We start from the raw sequence: 22167 nt of genomic DNA on the forward strand, positions 1-22167 counted from the left end.
AGGAGCTGGGTGAGAGAAGAGCAGCTTCTGCTGCGGACTGTGGGTCTAGTGTGTCCCTTGAAGCCTTGAAGACACCTCAAAAGGTACAGTTTCTTTTCCGTTAAGGACTAACATCTCACTAAGTCTTCCCAATGGAGGTCATCTGTTTATTTGTATTATTTTACTTACCTATCTAGTTATAACTCTCCATGTTCCACAAATTATTTGAGGTGGTTTTAAACATGTGATCATTCATTCCAGACCAAGTGAAAAAGGACATCTTTATTCAAATGTTTGCACAGGACATATATGTATGAACTACCCAATAGAATTGATACACTTCTGTAAAACATAAGGACTCAAAGAAACTTTCCAATAGTTCTGTTCTTCCTCCGGTCAGTTTCTGCAAATATCTCCCCTGTGCCAACCACCGAGTTAGCCACTATGGACTCAAACATGTAACGATATCATTTCATTTTTTTCAAGACACACCCATTCATACAGATCTTAAGAAAAAGAATTTTTTCAGAGTAGGCTCCATGCCCAATGTTGGGCTTAAACACATGACCCTGAGATCAAGAGTCATGTGCTTTACCAACTGAGCCAGCTGGGTGCCTGAAAAACAATTTTTTTCAAGCTCTAAGCCTCTCAAATGTTTCAAAAACCAAGTCTGTGGTGTGGTTCTCTCCATATTAATGACCACACATGGTCTACTTCATGAGAGTCAAACAAAATCACTGGCAGTTAGTTATAAGAACACTTTATGTGGCTACTTTCTTTTACATGTGAGGAAAGCGAGGGCAAGAGAGGGGTAGTGATTCACCAAGAGAGAGTGCTGATCTCCTGAGACGTATTATTCCATATATTGTATGTCATTATATTATATTATATATAATACATTTTAAAAGACCACCAAAATTAGTAAATAAATATATTTTATACATGGGGCACCTGGGTGGCGCAGTTGGTTAAGCATCCAACTCTTGGTTTCAATCTTCGGGTGGTGAGATTGAGCCCCATGTCAAGCCCTGTTTGGGGCTCCATGCTGAGTGTGGAGTCTCTCTCACTCTGCTCCTCCCCCAACTCTCTCTAAAATAAATAAATAAATCTCATCTATCTATCTATCTATATCTATCTATCTATGTGTGTGTGTGTGTGTGTATAAAATGCATGTTAATAAATGTAGAATGTTTTATATATTATAGGTTTTCAATATTTCCCTGCTCTAACTGACTTTTGGATTAGTGAACCAACCACTGGCCCCAATCTCATCCAAAAGGCTTCTGCTCTAATACAAGTACCAACATTCAGAAAATGTCAGCCCTTAGTTTCTGCAACACTTCTATAGCAGCCAGACCAAGACAGCTCCCAGAGATCGCCTCTTCTGAATTCATACACTTGTTTGGTTTGTAAGCTTTTAAAGCCTGGGACAGCTCTTCCTTGAGAGTGTTTTCCATCATTATTTTGCGCTCTGACAGTGTCATTAAGTGTGTGAATACTCACTAATACCACCAATGGAGGGCATACTAGGAAAAAGAAGAGATTGTCCATCCATCCTTTATGGTATGAGTTGGCACTTCTGATAAAGGTTTTCATGAAATGAGTGGTTATGACAGTTGGCTAAAATTTGGAGACTAGACAGGCATGGCTTTCCTTTGGGGAAAACAGAATTCTGAAACCTCCTAGAGAGGGAAAAAAAAAAAAAAGAGCCCCACTAGGGACAGAGTAGCTAAGACCCAGTAGAGATGTGTGAGCCGATTTGCTCAAAGTCACAAATCACGATCAGAATGTCAGAGAGACTAGAATCCAGCTCTTCCAATCTGGACGTCTTTTCAGAGTAAGGCCAATCTAATTTACAACCGAAAAGAGACGATATGGCTATTTTCTGTGTTGAAACCTGGGGATGTTGAATGATTCTGAAATTAATCAGATAAGATGAAATGCACCAATTTATAATTCCAGTGAACAAATTAAGATAGTGTTTTTTTTTTTTTTTTTTTTTTTTTAAGATCCTGGTCTTATATTTTGGGGAGTTCTAAGGTATAGCTTATGAACAAGAATGGTATGACAAAGGGTTATTCTTGAAAACACGAAAACAATTTTTATTACAAACCCAACTCTTCTGCCACCTCGCTTATTCCCTTCACATTTACCAGCCACAAACCACCATATATGGATTTCCTAAGAAAAATCACATGCTAGATCACTGAGTAGGAATGACAGATAAGCTTTATTTTATACAACTGATGGCCCAAGGCATTATTCCCTAAGAAAAATGAATACATTTGACTCCTGTCTTGGTGACAACTCTGCCCAGCCCAAATTCCAGGGTTTGATGATGCTAACTACATCTGTATGCTCATCTTAGTGGTGTGTCGAGGACTTAGTCCTCCCAAGCAAAACACAAAAGGGCTTGCATCGAGATGGTAATTACCGTCACTCTCTCAAATGATGAACTTCTAATCACACTGAGGAAAATGCTTTGTCAGGACAATAATCCCAATTAAGAATTTCTGTGCAAAACTGCTAGGGCAAACAAAAATGTGCTGGTAGATAACACAGAACTCAGAAAACCACCTATCCCTAATGTGAAATAGCAGCCAAAAGTCACCCATAGAGGCAAGGTAACAAAAACAAATGTTATATATTTAGGCATGTATCATCCCCTTGACCTCTCTATGTAACTCAGACACACAAAATACAACAAGGCACCCCCAAGTGGTTGTTTCCAGAATGTGTATGTGGAGTATGTGGTTATAAGCAATACAGAAAAGTTTCAGATCAATGTGACGGCTCCTCTTCCACTGACCCCTCCTCTTCTGGCCACCCTACAGCCTCATAGAAGATCAGCAGCAGGAATAAAAGGTGAAACTCGTGTTTCTCAAACTGTTCATTAACAGCTCTGCTAAAAAGTAGGTATACCAAATACATTGGAGCTATGTGGGACAAGAAGTCGAAGGGGGCAGTCAGAGGATTGTGTTTGTATAACACAAGCTCAGGGCTCAGCCATATATTTGCTCAGAAGTCCCTGTTCTGGTCCTGCCTCAAGAGCAAGGCCACACCCCACATATGGCGCCCACCATTCCTGGCATCGCTTTGCCACCATTAGCTCCTGAGCTGTTTGCAAGGAAGTCTGCAGCCCGAGGATAAGAGAGGTCAGAAGGGGCTCTTGTAGGACATATTATAGGGTCTTTCTGAAAGCCAAAGGGATTGTATTTAGGGCTATTTGGAGAATCCTCCCAAAGCCCCAGCTTGAGGGATTCTGAGAGGAATAACAGGCCTTAGTGAAGAAAAACGGAATACAAGCAGCCAGAGAAGAGATAGGAAAAAACAATGTTCACCTCAATTCCCCCAGAGTCCTTGAGTGTTCCCACACAGGTTTTGGCCTCTGAACACATAAACTGCCTCAGAGGCCTGGGTGGTTCTTTCCTCCTGATGGGCTGGCCAACAGTGCCTGGGCCTATGGACTGCAGTGAGACACAGGGTGCAACAAACTGGGTTAGTTCCAGAAGTGTTGCTCAGTAGGTGTCCATCTCGCCTAGAAATCTCTTCCAATGTAGGACTCACCCATGTCTTCTAGTAGCAGAATTTGTTTATTTTCTTCATCAAGAAAATTATAACCATGACTAAATAAACCCTCCCATCTAAAATGAGGCCCTCTTGTCAATTCTACCGTGTACCAATTTCTGCTGATGTCATCAGACAGGGAAAGTTTCATAAAGGAATGAGATGGTATGATTTTTTAATTAGATTCATTCAATCTCAAAGTTTATAAACTTCGATTGTCCCCTAGGTAAGAAAATGAGTTTTGTTTAATTACTCAAACAGATATTTAGAATTTTTGTAAGACTCAGTTACAGGAGGGATAGAATTCAGGTTATAAATATCTTTCAGTTTCTTCTAATAATCTGTATCTATCACTCTCTCTCTATATATATAATTTAGAGAGAGGGAGAGTTTAGAGAGAGAGAGAGAGAACAAGGGAGCATGAATAAGGAAGAAGGTTCATTGTATATACTTTATATATTCTCACTAGATGTCACTTCAGTTTAAAGGTTTATCAAGTTCTCCTTGCCGTAAGATACCTTTTAACATAAAGCAACATTTTGAAATCCAAAGCTTTGTATCATAATTCAGAGAAACTCTATTGAATCTCTTCTAGAAGCTAATCTTTCTAGTAACCAAATATTATGGCATCTTGGGGGTAGATATTTTGTATGAGATTCTTACATGTCAAATTTATTGTAAAGGTATATATTTTTATTTACATTAATTTGAAACATATATATGTATATATATATGAAAGATTTTATAAGAAATAAATGTGAGGTGACTGTAACATCAACATAAAGAAAATGGAATTGTTTTTTAAAATGTCTTTTTATTAAAAAAAATTTCAAGAAACATATTTTCAGTTATTGTGTACTCTAACAATTTCCCCACAAGATGCCAAAACAACTTCAAAACCAGTAGAGATACCAAAAGACACACAGGCACAGTAATATCCATCAGCAATTAATATCTATATACCGGGTAGAACAAAGGGAATCCCTAGAACTTTGGGTTACAATGGAGTCTTGGCATTTACAGGGTCCTCGTTCACCCCTGGACTCTTATTTTCCATGTTAGAGAAGCCAGATCCCAAGAGAATATCAATGAGTCTCCAAAAATCTAGAACCTTCCAGTCTTGGCTAAATGTAGTTTGTCTAATGACTTGGCATAACCAGTGGCAGACACAAAATGGAATTTCAGTTACTCACCTCCAAATGCAATGACCCTACCCCAACATCAGTGGGGAGGAGCAGGGGAGGCAGAAGTGGATGAGCAAGAGAAGAACAAAGGAAGTGTGTCCCTTTCCATCTGTGCATTGGAGTAGCCACGAATGAGCTAACGCAGACAGAAAGAGAGAGAGAGAGAGAAGACTCCTAGTCTGGGTCTCTACAATGCCAGACATCTGGATGAAAATTGAAACTTTTAGTTTAAATCCCAGATATTTACAAACACATGTTTTCATCTAAATATTGGATTGTGCATAGACAGACCCTTAATGTAGGTAAGTGGAAAACAGAAAATCGCAAATCTCCATGATTGGGTGAATTATTGCCATCGGTTGGGGAAGAGGGGGCAGGGCTGTACGTTCAGTATGCATGAAACATTTTGAGACGTTTGCTGCAATGGATATTTTTAAACTCTTTCTAGCCATACATAGAATCCAGAAATTAACACAAGAATGTCTTAATTGGGCCTATTTTATATACAAAAGAATAATGGGCTAAATGGGTTGGAATGAATGCCATATTTATCCTTCAAGGGAGGAAAAGACAGGATGATTCACAGGCGGCGAGGCCAAGAGCATCAAGCCTTCTCAGGAGTAGAACAAATATATCTCTTTTCATAATATTCTGCCTCCTAGTCCTTGAAGGCCCCCTAAAGGCACAAATAGAACAGAGATGGGAAAATCAAGAACAATTCGTTTTAATTTCACATATAGTAATTTTCTTTTAGGGATTATGATGTGGAGCCACAGTAATAACAGACAACTCTCTCTAAACTTTAAAATGCCCAGAATGACACTGTCAAAGGAAAGTTCCTTTATAACTCTTCCCAACTTATCATACGCCTTCTGTGTCTAAGGTAGCCAGTTGCAAAGAGACTCCACAATGGCGCATGAGCTAAGAAGAGTCTTATCTTTGGCCGCTGAGAGCATTCTGGCATTTCATGCTTTTGTTTACTCTCTTCACCAAAAAACGGCTTGAATTCCCTTGGCTTGGAAATGACAGGAGGAAAAGGCAGGCAAGTGTGTCAAGGTCATATAAAGGCAGGCAAGGAGTGTCCAAGGTCATATAAACTCGTGGCAGACATGCAGGAACTGATGACAAAAATCACTGGAGCTAAGAAAAAATTATTCTGGTTAACAGAAATGGACTTCTGTTTGGGGAACAAAAAATAAAAGAGAAAGCAAGGATGGGATAGCAATGCATAGGATCTCTCGCACAGAATCATTCATTCAGGGAAAATGATCAGTCCTTTTTCTTTGCCCAGAAAGAAAAGTAAAGAGTGAACATCGATAGCCAACAAAAGACAGCCGTGCAAGAAATCACCTGCTACAGAAATTTGGATTTGGCTGACTCATAAGTTTGGTTTCCACAAATCCAGATGGCTGGGATGAGGCCGAGGGGCTCACCAGGCCAAGCAGGGATCACTGCTTAGAGGGGCTGACAAGAGGAATACTGGATCTCATTTGTTCCCTCAGACCCCTAACATTAGATGCACAAGTGCCATTAACAAATGCTGCTCTCCCTCCAAAGGACAATGCTGCTTCCCATCAATTTCAACAATAATGTCAGATATTTCAGAAAGGCATAACCACCTAAAAACCAGAACACAGCTTGGAAGTGTCACAGGGCTATGTGACACTGTTCTTACAAAGGGGCATGCCAATTTAAGTACCATCAGTCAATGAGCCACTTTCTCATTGACTATAGTTTTAAAAATGGTTTGTCTTCATTTCCAACTGATCATCAATTGATAGTTTATCCTAACAATTCAGCTCTTTGTCTCCGATGGCCCCCAGCCTCTTCATTAAGTCATTAATGAGTTTCAACTCTTCATATATCTTATTTAAAGAAATGTGCTCAGATTTTCTTATGCCAAGTTTTTCCTAAGCTGGATATATGGCTGTTATTAATTTAATGAATTGGTGCCAAAACACTGGGCTAGGTTTTATAGGAATACACAGATGAATGAGACATAAATCACTCTAATTCAGGCCTAAGTACCAAAAAAAAAAAAAAAAAAAAAAAAAGAGGTACAAGGTGCTGCAGGATCTGGACAAGTTTATCAGAAGAGATGAGGATCTGAAAAAGTAGTTCTTGACAGATTGGCCAAAGGGTATAGAGCAGGGAAAGGCATTTCAGAAAGAGGGAAGAGCCTGGGTGGGGGAAAAACAGGAAACTAGAGTACAGGGTTCAGAAGCCATAGGGTAGGGGTTGGGGGTTAATGGGAGGCAAAGTTGGGGGACAAATTGGGCCGGGGTTTATAAGCCAAGCCCAAACATCAGGCTTTGATTTTAAGGGATGGAGAGGGGTAGAAAGCTGCACAGTTACTGAGCTCTCACAGGCTGGTGGAAACACTATGGTGCGCCTCTAATGGCCTCCCTTTCCACTTTGCCCTGGCCATTTCTATTGTGAAGGGCTTATAATAAAGGGTCTCTTGGGGCGCCTGGGTGGCTCAGTGGGTTAAGCCGCTGCCTTCGGCTCAGGTCATGATCTCAGGGTCCTGGGATCGAGTCTCACATCGGGCTCTCTGCTCAGTGGGGAGCCTGCTTCCCTCTCTCTCTCTGCCTGCCTATCTACTTGTGATCTCTGTCAAATAAATAAATAAAATCTTAAAAAAAATAAAAAAAAAATAAAGGGTCTCTTTTGCCTAGCAAAGAAGGTCAACCCTCAGACAAGCAATGTCAAGTTCACTTTCACTGGCTTTGGCAATTCTTTCCTGGAATGGCCTCTGTATCCATTTACTATTCTTTACACCTACCCTTCACAAATCCCATACCCCAGTGCATAATTAGCGATCTACTTCTTAAGATGATTCCCACCAAGACCTCCCAATCAATGCCTTCAAGATTTTGCACCTGCAATTGGCTAATTGCCAGCACAGTAGGCCACTTGAGCCTTCAAAATTAAGGATTTTTTTTAAAGATTTTATTTATTTATTTGACAGAGATCACAAGTAGGCAGAGAGGGAGGCAGAGAGAGAGGAGGAAGCAGGCTCCCCGCTGAGCAGAAAGCCCGACGCGGGGCTCGAACCCAGGACCTGGGATCATGACCTGAGCCGAAGGCAGCGGCTTAACCCACTGAGCCACCCAGGCGCCCCCAAAATTAAGGATTTTAATGGTAAGTGGGGAACTCCAATGATAAATGAAAGGCTGAATTCATACATCTGATTTATATGGCCTTGTACATTAGGGGGTACAAAATGGAGGCATGCCATAATGAAAGCTAAAGACCATCCTTACGGTCATCATTGAGTGTCCTGGAAAGAGCCTCTCCAATTTAGAAACTGGAGTGAAAGACTGTCTTAAAATTTGTGATGTGATCATTATTATAGCCTCAAAAGGCAGCTTTGACACAAATATGGTGATTATTTTGTAATGTCTATGGACAATCAAGCCCCTTGTCTTTCCCTCCCCTTCCTTTTAAAGGATCAAATTAAAAAAAAAAAATACAGGATCAGGAAGGCCATTTTCTGAGGCCTCAAATCACTTGGAATTTTCACCATTAAGCTCATAAATATTTGCACATTTTGGTTATTTTCTCTTCTTCCTAACCAGAAAATTGTGTTGCACTAAATATCCAGGGCTGGCTTCCTCCTGTGACCAGTCGGCCCCAAGGCAAATTATCAACTCAAAAATCCACCTCTTATGGAACCCACAAACCTGGGACAGGTCTAAAGATCATGTCTTCTCATCACTTTGAAAGCCCCTAGAGACGTTTTCGTACACATACAATATCGGTATTCCTTTGCTAATACGGCCGTATATACTTTTCAGTTTGGCAGCAACAAGGGTGGTGGCAGGTAGAAGCTTTCATAGAGAGTTTACTGCCTCATATTGGGGGCATCTTTGGAGGAAATTAAAAAGATGATGCCTTACTTGGGGTGCCTGGGTGGCTCAGTCGGCTAAACATCCAACTCCTGATCTCAGTTCAGTTCATGATCTCCGGGGTCATGAGATTGAGCCCCATATTGGGCTCTGTGCTGGGTGTGGAGCCTGGTTAAGATTCCCTCTCTCTTTCCCTCTGCCACCACCCCCACTCATGCTTTCTCTCTCTCTCTAAAAAAACCAAAACCAAAACCAAAACCAAAAAACAGATGATCCCTTACAAAAACAGAGCACAGGGAGAGAGTACCTATCAAACAGGGAGAAAATATCCAGAGACAAGAGAGCTCTTTAGATGGGCTTGGTCAGATATATGGACGGAAGCTGAAAAAAAGTCCCTATTGTCAGAACTACAAAATGTTGCCTGTGTAGCTTACTACAGAATTACATGAGCTTTCATATAGTTTCATAGTCAGAAAAATGAACCAGTACATAATTTTCTATAGCAGACAGAGGAGGCTTCCGTATGCAACTTAAGAAATTAAATGTCCACATATTTAAATGGCCTGAAGTGCCTGATTAATAGCACAGGAAAATAAATCCCAGAACAAAAGGTCTGAAAAGCTAATCTCTATTCACACACACTGTTATCAAGAAATGTGTATTTAAGGCTTACTGGGTGCTAAATGCTGTGTGGAGAGCTGGCCAGTGTGAAAGGTATGGCCCTTGATCTTGAGATGTTAACTGTTTGGAGAAATAAGACCTATTGACACGTAAAGATAATTGACCAAATTAGATACTCCCTAACAGTGGCCAAAATGAATCATATAGATTATAACAAGCAGAGGGCTCATAGAAGGGAAACCCTTGAAGGCTGGAGTGGACAAGCAAGGCTTCATCGATGAGTTGAAACCAGAGGCTTGCCACATGGGGAGGCTACCCAAGGAGGCCTAGGGAAAGAGGGTGACATGAGGCTCAGGGCTAGGAGTTCACACAGCCCACTCAGGGTACAGTGAGTGTCTGAGTCTGTCTGAAGAAAGAGGACACTTTGGGAATCAAAGGAAGGCAAGTATGCGGAAGTAGTTTGGGGGCACCATGGAAGGTATGGAAGGGAGGCTCCCTCAAACGGCTCAGGAAAGAAGATGTCAAACGGATTAAGGGCTAAGTGACTACAAGCAGGAGAATAACCATAGTCACATTTGGTCAGTGGAAACGTGGTGGGAGATACCAAGTAATAAAGGGAAGGGCCGGTGAGAACCCAAGAAAATGCTGAGTTTCATGTTTCAGATTTCAACTAGCACATCATTGTTAACCACTTTTATTCATATCAAAACTGATTCCTGAGGTGCTTAAAGCACTTTGGGGAAATCCCTCACTAAATTTCAGAGTAGAAAGGATCATGGGGAGGTGGGAGGTGTTTTGGTCCATCCTTTACAAATGAGGAAACTGAGGTACAAAGTTAATCATATGTGTGGTCAGTAGAATAATGTCCCCCAAAGAGGCCCACATCCAAATCCCTGGACCCTGGGACTATGTTGTCTTACATGGCAAAAGAGACTGCAGAGGTGACTGAGTTATGGGTGCTGCTATGGGAAAATTATCCTGGATTATGTAAGCAGGAACAATGTTATCACAGAAGTTCTTCGAAGAAGAAGGCAGAATCAGAGAAGGAGAAAGGGGTAGGGATGGTAGAAGCATAGGTCAGGGTGACAGAACCAACAGCCAAGAAAAGTAAGCAGCCTCTGGGAACTGGAGGACATTAGAAAAGAAATTCTCTCCTAGAGCATCTAGAACGAGTGCAGCCCTATCGACCCATTCCAGCTTTTTAACTTCCAGAACTGTCAGAGAATAAATGTTTGTTATTTTAAAACACCAAGTATATGGTGATTTATTGCAGCGGCCAAAGAAAACTAATACTGCATACGTATACACAAATATATTTCTAATTTTCACAGACTCACGCTTACCACCAAACGTACTACCTTAAATTTGTATTTCATTTCAACAAATTGTAGACATGACAGCAAGACATTGAGAACCATCCAGAAGAAGGAGGCAACAAGCCAGCCCCTCCCAAGAGATTACCTTCAAAAATTCAAATGCCTCCCTAGAAGTGTCACCTTCCAAAGTACAGAATTCTCAAAATTACAACAGTCCCAGAGCATTAGTTGTTGTTAATTTTAATAAATTAGAAAGCTACATCTCAAGAATGCACCATGGAAGGCACAAAAATAAATACATGGATCAATAGAACAGAATACAGAACCCAGAAATAAACCCATGATTATATGGTCAATTAATCTTTGACAAAGAAGGCAAGAGTGCAATGCGAAATGCAATGCGAAATGCAATGTGAAAAAGTCTCTTCAACAAACAGCGTTAGGAGAACTGGACAGCTATATGCAAAAGAGTGAAACTGGACCACTTTGTTACACCACACACAAAAATAAACTCAATGGATCAAAGGCCTAAATGTAAGACCTGAAACCATAAAAATCCTAGAGAATTCCTAGGCAGTAATTTCTTTGACATCAGCCATAGAAACATTTTCTAGTTATGTCTCCTCAGGCAAGAGAAACAAAAGCAAAAATAAACTATTGGGACTTCATCAAAATAAAAAGCTTCTACATAGTGAAGGAAATAATCAACAAAACTAAAAGACAACCAACAGAATGGGAGAAGATATTGTAAATGACATTGCAAATGACATATCCACTAAACGGTTAGTATGCAAAGTATATAAAGAACTTCTATGGGTCGCCTTGGTGGCTCAGTCAGTTAAACATCTGCCATCAGCTCAGGTCATGATCTCCGGCTCCCTCGACAGGGCCTGGCATCCAGCTCCCTGCTCAGCAGGGGTTCTGCTTCTGCCTCTCCCTTTCTCTATGCCCCTCCCCTCCACTTATGATCTCTCTCTCTCTCAAACTAATAAAATCTTTCAAATATATAACTTCTACAACTCTAACACCCCAAAACCCCCAAAATAATCCAGTTTAAAATGGACAGAAGACATGAACACCCATTTCTCCAAACACATACAGATGGTAAATAGACACGTGAAAAGATTCTAAACATCACTGATCATCAGGGAAATGCAAATCAAAACCACTTTAGACACCACCTTACACCGGTCAGAATGGCTAAAATCAACAACACAGGAAACAACAGGTGTTGGTGAGGATTCGGAGAAAGGGGAACCCTCCTGCACTGTTGGTGGGAATGCAAACTGGTGCAGACACTCTGGGAAATAGTATGGAGGTTCCTCAAAAAGTCAAAACTAGAAGCTTAGAAACCGGCAATCACACTGCTGAGTATTTACCTTAACACTAATTCAAAGTGATACATGCATTCCTATGTTTATAGCAGAATCATGACATGAGCAGAAACCAAGAGTTAGACCCTTAACCCACTGTGCCACCCAGGCACTCCTCAAACATTTTTAATAAACCACTCTTCTTGGAATTTGCAATGCAATTCTTTCAAAGTATTCTTTCTTCCTTAGCTGTATTTACCATTTAATAAGGTCCCTGAATTACCTTTTTAGGGGAATTTATTTATAGGGAGAAATGAAATTTATGAAAAACAGATTTTATCCTAACTCTTAACACCATGGACTTTGCAAAGGCTGACGGGACCAGCTGAAGCCAGTGTCACCCTGTGCAGAGATAACCTGATGCCACTTCCAAAATGCCAGGTTGTGCTCGTACCTGGTGTGTCAGTCGCATCAGCACGTCTGTCCACAAGACTCTCCTGGCAAGTTACCCACTAGAAATGCAGTTGGAATGTCAGAAATTCACTTGGAGGAATAGATCCCCAGCTGACTCCATGAATCACTAATCTGGTAGACTACAAAAGAGGCAGCTACACACCTTTCACACATACTATTATGGCTCCCTCAAAATGAAAGGGGGAAGCAGAAAAGAGAAGTACAACTAGATCTGCCCTCACTAGAGGTTCATTACATGTGAAAACCTTAGTTTTCTCTTTTGCTTTGTTTTGTTGTATTGTTTGGAAAGGAAATGCATAACAACAGGCACAGCCCTTGCCAAGGAATATAGAGAAAGCCCATGATCAAGTAGGATAAACCCTAAACTAGGAGTCAGATACCCCGATTCTCTTTGTGGGTGGGCCATTAATCCAAGTGACTAAATGGCCAGTGCGCAGACCATTTTTACCACCTGTGACTTAATACCAAGTCATTTCCAATCAGGATTATCCACAGCAGGGAAGGAACAACAGCAGTGATCATGATGTACCCATACTATGTACCAGGAGCTTGCCTATCCTCCTTCCCTCACTCTCTGTGTGTAATACTTCTTAAAACAATCCTAGTATATAGATAAGAGAAATGAGGTTCAGCGATGTTCTAATTACTCAGCAGCAGAGCTGGGCAAGTGCTTCACACTTCCCCTACTTCCTAAGGACAGGCTGGATGCAGGAAGAGCAAAGGGCAGGCCCCTGATCTCAGAAAATTCTCCTCTCCAGGCTGCAGGTGGTCTTTCCTCCTGCCTTTCCACAGAAGCAGGGAAGGATTGGATTTGGCAGTTCTGCTTTGACAAAAATTTAAAAGTGTGTAAAAGGAGGACTGCTGCCATAAAATTCCCAAAACTGAGCCTTGGTTTTGGATCAAGAGCTAAGAAAATAGTGAGAACCCCTTATAATCCAACCAGTCATTACATACACAAGTTCACATGGAACAACACTCAAATGGTATCCCAGAAACACACCCATGTATGTTCAGAGCTTAATATAACCCAACTAGCATATAAGGCAGGTGTTAATACTATTATCCAAAACACATTTCCATGGCATTTAAAATATTTATAGCTTGTTGTAAATTATAGTTAAGGCCACATATCAAAGAACAAAAATCACCCATATTAAATTAATCAGAGATTTTAGAAAATTATACATTGCACATGGTTGAATAAAATCCATTTAATGTTCAAATGTCAAGAAACATTTGCTTTATAAATAAAATATGAAGGTGATTAAGATCTCACAGACCCTCAGGAATATCACAAATCTATATGAGACACCCCCCCCAAGCCCTGGATTTGTATCTCTAGATTTGGGTTAGTGGATAAAAATTAAAAATCACAACTGAACTAGTTGGTGATGCTCCAGAGGAAAGTCAATGTCAGCATGGGGAAAAGTGAAATTCTATATCCGGGCTTCTAATACTCTGATTTCCTACAGCAGAATTCAAATTTTACCCACAGCTCTGCGAGCTCAGTTGCAACTCCCCTTTAATGGAAACTTAAGTGCACATCGAAGGCAGGATTTGGCTCAAAGACTTTCTACACTGCACTAAACATTCCTATTGTTAAAAGCACCTTTACACACAGATGCCATTACAAAATAAGATTGAATTTAGGACAAGAATGTAAGATGCAGACTTTAGATATGCCCACAGAACAGTTTGGAATATTTTGCCAACTTCTCTGCCAATAGAACAAACCAACGAACAAACAAAAAAACAAACAAACATCTTTGCCTCCTGCAGAACCAGGCACCTTCCCCAAAGTCACCAGGCAATCAGAATTTCCCACGGATTCTGTGTTCCTCTGACTTCATGACACCCCATATCCCATTCCTTATAGAAAAGTACTGACTGGTATATATACAGATATAGATATAGATATAGATATAGATATAGATATAGATATAGATATAGATATGTAGATAGAGAGATATTTATTTTAAATCAAACTGAAATTAATTTTGATTGGACAGCCTTTTGTTAGCTTTATCACTGCATCTGGACAAGTGCATCGACATGCTGGGGCATGTAGAACTCAGGGCTGTTACTCCCGGAGCAAGACTTGCCAGACCATAGACTCCAATAACCCACCATGGCTTTGTTGTCAACTTCTCTAATCAAATACCAGATAGAGAGCAAGGCCAGTGCCAACAGAGGACCCTACTCTCAGGGGTCATCTTGACTCTTAGACCTCAGGAAAAGCAATAGGGCTGGATTCTGGCTGTATGGTGAGCTCCCATTACACAAAATACAATTGCCCCTTTATAAGATACTTTAAATACGCCCTTTTAGCAGGAGTTCTAAAGATGGTGAGGCAGCAACCACTTCTTACAAGGCTCGTCTTATTCTATTCCTAAACTGCACATGACTGGTAGGAATCATCCTGAGTCCAAACCCTCCTCTCCGTCTGATCAAACGGCAAGGGCCTACCGGAAACCTTTTCCGCATGTAGCTTAAGAGAAAAGAAAACAGCTTTAGAACCATTCCAAAGAGTTTTGTTCCCTTATGATTAAATACAAAATAAGTTTTTATGCCATAAACTTACTGATCTAAATCTTCAGACAATGAAAGAAAGTTTGTATTAGGTCACATATCAGTGACGTACAGGGCCTTCCTGCAAGATCTGTAAAGAGTGGTGTGTATGTAGTACGGGTGCATACTGCTGTGATGTTGTCCCCCAAGTCTAGACTGACTGTGTCCTCAAGTGACTTCATACCCCCATTCTAGAAACAATGGGGGATAATGCAAAGAACTTAGGTTGTGGAATCTAGGAGATCTAGGTGAAAGGGTCATTTGCAAGCTGAGTGAGCATGGGGGCCATTTAGTGCTCCTCTCAGAGAGTCTGTTTCCTCATCTTGAAATACTGAGCACATAGCAGGACCTCAACATTCTTATTCACATCTAAATGCGCAGGACCCTAAATATGGTGTTTGGCACACCAGGCCAAATTCTCCTCTGGGCCTTGGGACAATAGAGCTTTGTAATGCCCAGAAACAAGGTCAACTGCCCTCAGAGTTCATGCTTTTAAAAAAGAGAGAGAACAAGTGATTTATTTCATTCTCATGAACTCGGATCTCCATCTGGGGAAAAACTCTTTTTCATGGCATTGTATCAACCAGAATTCTCTGTTAACTGGCATTTCTGTGCGTGTCTCTTACATTGTACAAGGAGAACTAGATGCTCATAATCATGACCCAGAGGTAATGCAAACTCTGGAAGTGTTTCTTACAGCCAGTATAGTTTTAGTATTACATGAACAAAGATCGGTAGTCCTTGCATAGTACAGAAGCTGTGAGAAATGTGCTACCACACACCGTGGGGCTTAAACAACAGACTTAAAAGGGCACTAACCCCATTCATGAGGCTCCACCCTCACTACCTCATCTAATCCGAATTACTTCCCAAAGGCCTCATCTCCAAATACCACACAGGCAGGGTTTCAACATATGAACTTTAGGGAAGATCCAAGCGTTCCATTCATAAAATATACTATGGCCTTTATAAGATGTGGGAACACAGTGAAAATTTTGAGGGCTGATAGGAAGTGGGCTGGCATTAGAAAGTGTTATGAATCTTTTTGTAAGACTGACTTAATTTTTCTAATTTTGGGAAAAAATTTTAGACTTTATAGAAAAGTTGCAAGTCTAGTACAAAGAATGCATGTCCATCCTCTGCCCAGGCTTCCACAACGTTAACGTACGTAACTACAATCCCAATTATTACAAAACAGGGAATTGACATTAATAAAACACTAAATCTCATCGTTTTCCTTCTAATCTCCTTTTCTCCATTACAGGATCCCATTCCAGATTCTACACTATATTTAATTGTGTCTCTTCTGTCTCCAGTTTGTGACTATTCCATACTTTTCTCTCAAGGTCAAAGTTTCATGATCTTGACACTTTCAATGAATACGTTTTGTACATGGTCTCTCAATTTGAGAAGGTCAAGTGTTTTATTACGGTTATATGTAAGTAATGCATATGGGCAAGAATTCCACATAAGTGACATTAAAGTCATCTTACTCTGCTCGGCACATCACCTCAGGAAGTTCATCAGGTCCATCTATCTTATTATTACTGGTGATGCGAAGGAACCTTCATCATTTAGTTTAAGAGATATCTGCTACATTGCTAATTTTTCTTTTTTTTTTTTTTCCTTTGCCACTGATCAAAATTTGGTGGGGAGATTTTGAGGTCATGCTAACATCTTGTTTCCCTTAAAATGTTCATCTACAGATTTTAGTATCCATTGGTGGCTCTTTCCTGTCATGATAATACCATGGTCTCTCACAAATGGGGCCTTGGTATTTCAATCATTCATTCATTTATTCTTCTTTAGCAGCAGGACCTCATGGAGATTTATTTTAGTCTATGAATTATACTGCATTACTACCATTATTTATTCTATTGTTCAAACTGTCTGAGATTTGACCATTATGTGCTTTTTCATGTTGGCTCCTGTTTCCTTCTGACATGCCTCAACAACTTTTTGCACTTCCTTACTTATGATGCAAGGTATTCCAGACTTGGGGCGCCTGAGTGGCTCGGTCGTTAAGCGTCTGCCTTTGGCTCAGGTCAAGGTCCCATGGTCCTGGGATCGAGCCCCGCATCGGGCTCCCTGCTTGGTGGGAGGCCTGCTTCTCCCTCTCCCTCTCTCTCTGCTGTGTTCCCTTTCTCTCTGTGTCTCTCTCTGTCAAATAAATAAATAAAATCTTTTAAAAAAAGATACTCCAGACATATTTTTTTCTTGTCCTAGTGCTGGAATCAATGTATTCACCAAGTGCTCATAGTTTCCCATGTTGGAATATGGTATTTAAAAAACAAAATTTAGATGCTAGATATGCTCATTGCTATGAGGATGCCATTATTTTTAGGCTATCCTTGCAGATCCAGCCAGGAAATGTGTATCTGTATGCATACTCTTGTCACTTACCTATCTGAAATACAGTAGTTCATTAGATACATATTGATTGTATCTAATTGTATTAGATACAATTGCAATCCAACACCACAAGTTCATTCCACCCTTCTCCCTTTGCTTATTTTTAGCTCTTTCTTCCAAGAGTGAGAAACCTACACTCATTATCTACAACATATTCACAAGTTTGATCAACCCTAAGGTAGGATAGTTTCAGAACTATGAAACCATCTGGTCTTTTGTGAGGTAGTTCGTTAATAACTTTCTCCATTGCTTTCATAGGTGTTGATAAATTTAAGCTTTCTAAATCAAATTGTCTAAGTTCTGGTAGCCTGTATTTTTCTAGGGAATTGTCAATTTTATTTAGTTTTCAACTCTCCATGGATGTCTGTAGTCTCTTGTGATCTTTTAAAAATATCTTCTTTTCAAATGGATATTTCCTCCTATCTACTATTTGGTAAAGTTTTGCCTTCCCTTTATTTTTCTTTATTTAGTCAGTGGTTTCTCTATTTTAGTATTTTTTTTAAAGACACAGGATTTTGATTTGACTAGATCTATTCTTTTTTCTGTTCCCTAGCTCATTATTTTCCATTTTTATCTTTATTATTTCTCTCCTTGCGCTTTCTCTTGATGCATTTTGTTGTTCTTTTTCCAGTTTTTTAAATCTATTTTCCCGTTTATTTCCATCTTCTACTTTTATTGGTTAAAGTGTTCACTGTGATGAATTTTCCTCTCATCATTGTTTGAAATGTATCCCATGGATTCTTACATGTGATGTTTTCATTGCTATCTTTGAACCTATAATTTCAGTGTGTATTTCCTCTTTCATGAAGGAGTTAACTGGAGCTTTTACAATTTCTAGATAAAAGAGACATTCTAGTTTTTATTTTGTTAGTGCTTTTTAGTTTTATTATACAATGATTACAGAATGTCATTTGCACTATTTCTACCTTATGGACATTACTGATCTTTGCATTGTGACCTAATATATGATCACTTTTTGTAAAGCTGTCATTGCATAGGAAGTGAAAATTTATACTCATCAACTGTGTGAATTCCCTTTCCAAGAAACCATTTTGAAGCACAAGAAAAGTATTTCCCTAACGCTGTAAAGAGACAGACTAAAATAAACATTCTCAAAAAGATCTGAAGATATGAAAAACCACCTTGAGTCAGAAATTAAAACTAAAAATAACTTAAACTAAAAAGCTAAAATTAAAAATGTACGGGGCACCTGGGTGGCTCAGTGGGTTAAAGCCTCTGACTTCAGCTCAGGTCATGATCCCAGAGTCCTGGGATCGAGCCCTGCATAGGACTCTCTGCTCAGCAGGGAGTCTGCTTCCCTTCCTCTCTCTCTGCCTGCCTCTCTGCCTACTTGTGATCTCTCTCTCTCTCTGTCAAATAAATAAAAAAAATAAAATAAAATAAAATGTACAAGAAAATACAGAAAGGAAGGAGAAGTGAGTTCATGAAATAGAGGAACAAAATGGAGAAGACAAAATTATCTGGAAAATAACAAATTACAAGGCAAAATAGTTTCAAATGAAAATTTAAGAAGAGACATTAAAGAAAGTAAAACAACCAAGAGAGATTGCCAATGACACAGAAACAAAAGGAAAAAATCAGAGAGAAAGTAGTGCAAATGGAAGGAAGACAAGGAGTAAAACTCATATTACTGGAGCCCCTGGAAAGGAAAAACAAAAGACTGGAACAGTTCATGTTTAAAATTACAATACAAGAAAATATTCCCCAAACATAAAGCAAGGGCTGAATAAACTCACTGAAAATGGCTCAATGCATACCTAGGAAAATTATCCAGAACGATCAACTCAAAGACAAAAGATGGTAGAACCATTCGATTAGAAAGATAAATACAACGCTCTCAAAACCTCCTGACAAAAACCTTCAAGTAACTCACAAAAGCAACAGAGTTAAGACTGACATCAGAACTTACAAAACCAAAGAAACAATGGAGCAGCTCTTAAAAAAGTTCAATCCAATGAAAGAGCGTCACTAGATTTTGTATATAGCTGTTACATCAAGGCTATAGAAAAAAAGAAAAAAAATGTTTTCAACATACAAGAACTCAGGGAATTCCACTCATGAGCTCTTTTTAAAGTTTTTCTCAGATTCCCTTTGGTCTCCACAAAGCCTTGCATCAGAGCAGGGGACTGAGCTATAGAATAAGATCAGGCAACTGCGATTTGGTCATTTCTCCCTTTTTACTCACAGTTATTTCACACTTTTTGGCATTCTTGATCTTCAAATTACACTGAGCATTAGGTTTTGTGCAGAATTTACTTTTCCAATGCTGTTCTTTCTTATGGTTCCAGTTTGGGGCGCGGGAGGGGTGCACGGGAATCTTTCAAGATTGTCAACTATGCTACTGACATTCCTCTCAGCTAACTGGAATTTCTGACTTGACTTTTTAACACGTTGGATCGGAAAGTTCACATTGTGTGTGTGGGGGGGTGTCCCTAATCAGTAATTTAATAAAAACTTACACAAAGTTCCAAAGTTTTTCATCTCTTAACATTCCTTTGTAATGATCTTCAGAGTGCTTATTAGGATGCACTGTGCTAATGAGCCCTTGACTGGCCTTAGTTCTTATATGTTCCATTAAAAAACAAAACAAAACATCTGGCGATTCACAGACCTGTACCCGTAGGGATAAAAATATATTATATGTTTATAAAAAATTAAAAATTAAAAATTAAAAAAAAATAAAACAAACAAAACAAAACAAAACAAAACAAACAAACCCTGTGCAGTAGCTATTATTATTCACTTTCTACATATGGGGAAGTCAGATCAACAGAAATGAACTAATTCTCCCAAGGATCAAAATCAAGGAAGGCTGCCCCATTCCCACATGTGACCTCCTAACGATGACGCTATATTGCCCCCCTCTCCCTTCATCCTCTGTCTACCTCCAAGATGTATTCCCTTTCTTCCATCTCTAATAAGTCCATACTCTGCTCTAAGCCAGAACCAACTCCCACTTGGACAATTGCCATAATAACCTCCTGCTTCCACTCTCACCCCCTCCAATCCATTCTCCACTCAGAAGTCAGAGCAACTTCTTATTAATGAAACATAAATCAAATCTGGTCACTGCCTGAGTTAAATCCTCCAGTGGCTTCTTACCTCACTCACTCATTGCCTTCTTTTCTCTCTGAATGTATCTCATGTTCCTGTCCAACTTAATCACTCCCTTCATGTCAATACCGGCCTCCTTTCTCTCCCTCACATCTCAGAGCCTTTGTATACACTGTACAATTAGCACAGAATAATCTTCTCCTTGCACTTCCTTCATGTCTCTGCTCAAATATCACCTCCACTGAAAGACATTTCCTGAGCACACTATCAAAGGGAGTGCCCCACTCCACCGTTTCAACCCATCCTTCCCTAGCAACATTAGCCAAAGCTATTTCGGTCACAGTAGGCATTGCCTTTTGCTTTCTCATGTTGTTTCTAACCTCAAGTAACTAGAATGTGTAGCACATATTAGTCACTCAATAGCAATTTATCCAATGAGGAATGAATCATCAGTATACTGGCCATATTTTGTGTATCACTGATGAGGACAAGGACATAGGGTAAAACCAAACATTTTTATGCTGCTTGCTGAGACAGGCTTCTAGAGTCTGTTGTTAGGATGCTGAGATATTGAAATTTTTAAGGCATTGTGATTTATGAGACTTAGATAAAATCTTTTAAAATGAACTATTCATGAAAATTCACCATATATAATTTCCAGTAACAAAGTCACTGCCGTATGAAGTTCCAATTCTCCCATTGGAGGGGGAGAAAGTCACCTGTAACATGTGCGTGCACTTGAGCACACACACATAAATTTGGTAATTTATGCCAAATGCCAAGAGAGGACCCCGAAAGTGAAATGCCAAGGGAGCTTAAGGAGCTGAGGAATCCTAAGGGTAAATGCATTGAAAATTGATTTTGAAGGATGGGAAGGTGTTAGAAAGCTTTTGGATCGGATTTGTGTTTCTTAAAGGTGCATTTGGGGGTAAACCTACTGAAGATTTACATATATGTCGGATTCTTCTAAAGTGTCAACTCTCCTCTAACTTTGAGATATTTGAGGAAACCAAGAAGGCTTTACCCTCACTGGGGCACGATTTCAAAACAAAAAGCAGATAACTTGTTAAATAGGACCCCCACTGGTCCCACAGAGCTCTTAGGGCTTCTTAAGAGCCCTCATTCCCCAAGCAAGGCATAGCTTCACAATTCTGAGAACAAGATTCATTAGCAACATATGTGCTACATCTATAATTACAATTAGTACTTAAGTAGCAAGGTCTTCCCATGGAGGCTAAGAATGACCAAAAAGGAGAACGAAGATAAAATAGTTCCAAAATCTTCTTTTTGGTCATTCTTAGCCTCCATGGGGGGCGATGGGTGGAGAGGGCAAGGGGGTGATTTCCCCTCCGGAACAGTGGTTGAGAAACACGGAAGAGTCTGGTGCGTCATGATGGGAGAAACGGTGAATTGTCAACAAACATTTCCTACACCTGATAGCTCTGGTCTGGCGAGCTGCACATTTAATAAAGAAGCAGCTGCCACTGCTGGACAATTAATCAATACTGGTAAGCTGACATCCGAAGAACTGCTGAACTGAAGCTTTTCTCTGCCCTCCCTCCAACCAGCCCACATTTACAAATAAAGTGCTCACTATTTGACTAAAGCCTGTCGACTTGACCGGAAAATATCAGAGTCCTATTTAAATGACATCTGCAGAGAATGAGATTTTCTTCTGGCCACTGCTCCTTATCGCTAATAATAACATCAGATTAGTGGATTTAGGCCAGTGGAGGAGCAATGCCTTTTCTCATCCCTTCTTAAAGGAGCCCTTTCCATCTGTCTTGCGAAGCCAGTCCCCCACTTC

General features: G+C 39.9%; 1 protein-coding gene across 9 annotated transcripts in view; it reads right to left on the bottom strand.

The window, feature by feature from the left end:
- The window catches only part of AFF2 (ALF transcription elongation factor 2), a 710743-nt gene that overhangs the window by 330249 nt on the left and 358327 nt on the right, over positions 1 to 22167 (bottom strand). Inside the window, exon 1 of one of the 9 annotated variants that reach the window (XM_047715963.1) lies at positions 3321 to 3428. The exons of the other annotated variants lie outside the window; for them this stretch is intronic. The gene's annotated coding sequence lies outside the window, so the exon portion shown is untranslated. Of the gene's footprint in view, positions 1 to 3320; positions 3429 to 22167 lie in introns of those variants that run through there. 9 annotated transcript variants of the gene reach the window in all.

Source organism: Lutra lutra, chromosome X (assembly GCF_902655055.1).
Source record: "Lutra lutra chromosome X, mLutLut1.2, whole genome shotgun sequence".
Classification (NCBI taxonomy): Eukaryota; Metazoa; Chordata; class Mammalia; order Carnivora; family Mustelidae; genus Lutra; species Lutra lutra.